This window comes from Rhea americana, unplaced genomic scaffold, assembly GCF_003343005.1.
Source record: "Rhea americana isolate MKP2758 unplaced genomic scaffold, rheAme1 scaffold_258, whole genome shotgun sequence".
Classification (NCBI taxonomy): Eukaryota; Metazoa; Chordata; class Aves; order Rheiformes; family Rheidae; genus Rhea; species Rhea americana.
Window position 1 is genome coordinate 520,873 of NW_028186377.1, and position 2,870 is coordinate 523,742.

A 2,870-nucleotide genomic window follows, 5' to 3' on the forward strand; every position below is an offset into this window, starting at 1 on the left:
TTAACACAGAAGTATTGTTTTTGCTATGGGCTTTTCAATCTCACTTATCACCGTTATATCTAACACCTTCATAAAATTAATTAATTTACCTTCAAAGCCCAATTTAAATTAAAAAGTTTTATTATTGCTATTTTCCCAGTGAGACTTTTGGGCTTTTGAGAAACAGATGTACTGCATCCAAAACTAGTATTTATTTCCCACTGGAGATTTTTCTTAGGTGTAAAGCATMCACAGCTTCTGTTACATTCAGCCACAGCTGTGAGAGCTTAACACCTAAGAAAGCAGGAAGCTAGATTCTTATTATGGCTTTCCAGAGATTAAAGAACATACAAAAAAAATAATCAGCTGTGAGGAGCTAAGTTTCCGGGATGGATCAGAAAACAGAGTGAGGCACTACAACATTCAGCACTGAAGTGCTTGCCTTTCGGATCCTTCTTTCTCAGACCTCAAGGAGGATGCCCTGAAATAAGATTAAAAACATCTGTATGATCAGTACAAAGCTGCTTACAGTAGCTGGTAGGGAACGTTGAAGACACAGCTATGCTGCAAATCCAGCTCCTGTCTAGAATAAAGTGCCTCACTTAAGGATTCGTAAGGACTCATTCCTGAGTCCTGTTTTAAATTGTAGCCATAGGGCCAGACTTTTAAAGCATGTCTAGAGAAACACCAGAAACACCATCTCCCCTTTCACAGATCAGCTCAGTCGTTAGAGCATTGCCTAAGGATATCAGAGTTTGATTCAATTCCTTCACAACTAGAGGGAAAGAGGGTATCAAATCCTAATTGCTCTGCTATTTTCCCAGCTTTGTCTACAGAATCAACACTTGACTGGACTGCAGGACGGTTACAGAACAGAGTGCACTGAGCTAGCAGCTGCACACTCACCCCACAMGCAGGGCCCTGACATCCCACTAGGTCTTAATTGCCCTGACCAGTCACACCTGGGACCCTCACCCAAGCCCCTGCCCATGGGCCAGGGGCTCAAYTGAAGCTCAGACCTGGGCCTTTAGCTCCTACCTTAGCTGTGTTACGGGTGTATGTGTTTTTAGCTCTGTCTCTGGCCTTGTTTCTTATCTAGACCTTAGCCCTGCACTGTAGGAGGCTTCTCTCTTATCCCATCTCCTGGATGGACCCATGTTGTAGTCTTGTCTCTAGCTCCTGCTGCTTCTGACTGGATTCCCTGGGTAGGCTCTGGACTTGATCCATCACTTTGCCTTGTCTGGGACGTCTGTGGACCCTCTTACCAGCACCCTGCTCTGACTGCTGTGTTCAGGTGCTGTGGGACAGTGCTCTGGCTGGTGAGGGTGGTGCCTGTGCTGTGGTTACCCTCAGCTCCCGCCTTGTCCTSCCCTGAGATGCGGCCTGGCTCTGGCTGCTCCCAGCTTCGTGTCCTTCTTAAGTGTTGTCTATACYTTGGTCAGGACACCCTTCTCTCACTCCAGATAGGGTGCTCCAGTAACTAGTCTAGAAAGTCCTGCTTACTTTCTCTTCCTATCCTAATTAATTGTCACTTATTTAATGCATAGTACCATTTCTACAGTTCAAAGCTTTTGCCCAAGGCCCCTAGAAATCTACATTAAGGGTTAACAGTAATGTTATGYAGTTACTATGGACCATTAATGTACCAAGGTTCCAGTCTGGCCAGCTCACCTCAGCTTTTCCCTCAACTTCCTCAGCATCTGGTGCGATGGCACAGCCTGCAGCCTCAATAATGCTGTCCTAGGAGTAAGTCATCCTGGGCGTTATCACCTCCCAATGCTTTGGGTATTTAATAGACTCAGTTCTCACTATTTTCCATTCATGAAAGCAGCTCTTCACAGTCAAAGCCTGACAGCAAATGTTTGGGTTTCACAGATGGCGAACAYTGTGCATCAGGATACTCAGTGCTTGGAAGCCTGCCATCTGCACTTTTTTTCCCCTCATAGTGTCCAGGCTGCTGAGGCTGGCATCCCGCTCTCCCGCTTCTCCTCTGAGCAGCAGACACACACAAGCGCCCTTCACCCCCGACACCGTGCAAGGCGTCCCCAAGGAGGGCTTGCTGCCCAGCCTGCCTCATCTCCGGCCTTTAACAGCCGTCGCCCCCTGCTAGGGACGGGGCGGGCTTGGTCCGGCCCCGCCGCCGGCAGCCCCCGGGCGCCCCGCCGCCTCAAGGCGAGGGGCGGGCATGGCGGCGCGGCCCCCTTCCCGCCGCCCCGGGAGGAAGTGACATGGCGGCGGGGAGGGCCGCCAGGCGAGGGGCGCCCTTCTCCGCCAGGAGCCGCCCGGCGGGTGGAGCCTGGCGGCCCCGCCCGTGCCGGCCGCCTCCCGGCGCGTGCAAACTAGTGGCAGTTGGGGAGGCTCGGCTCAGCTCAGCTCGGCTCGGCTCGGCTGCCGCCCCGCTGCCCCGGCGCGGCGCACATGCCCCGGCCTGGCGGGCGCCAGGTACGTGCTCTTGCCCCTCACTTCCAGGCAACTTTTCAGGCGAGGGGGCGGCGCTCCCGAGCCGGCTCGGCTCGCGGGTTGAAATAACAACAACGCTAATAAAAACCAGGAACCCGAAACAACGGTCCCTCCGCCCGCACCGCGGCGGGTGGGAGCGCGCCGGGCTGCGGCGCCTCCGCCGCCGGGCGGTGCGTTCCTGCCCCAGCCGGGCGGCGCCCCGCCGCCGCCGCCGCCTCGCCCCACCTGCGGGCGACGAGAACCTTCCTGCCCCGTGGGGGCCGCCTTCGCGCGGCGGCCGCGCTCCGGCCCCCCCCTTCCTTTCCCTGCCGCCTCGCCCCGGCGTTTCCATGGAAACGGCAGCAATATCAGGGGCCTTGCCCCACGCGCGCTGCCTTCTCGCGTGGGGAGAGGGCGGCTGGGCCGAGCGTGCGGCCGCCGTGCCCCCCCCC

At 55.5% G+C, this 2,870-nt stretch overlaps 1 protein-coding gene across 1 annotated transcript in view; it reads left to right on the plus strand.

The window, feature by feature from the left end:
• Window positions 1–2,293: 2,293 nt before the first annotated feature.
• Window positions 2,294–2,870, plus strand: part of AGPAT4 (1-acylglycerol-3-phosphate O-acyltransferase 4) — an 81,418-nt gene continuing 80,841 nt past the window's right edge. The window contains exon 1 of the mRNA XM_085307411.1: window positions 2,294–2,421. The gene's annotated coding sequence lies outside the window, so the exon portion shown is untranslated. The remainder of the gene's footprint in view (window positions 2,422–2,870) is intronic.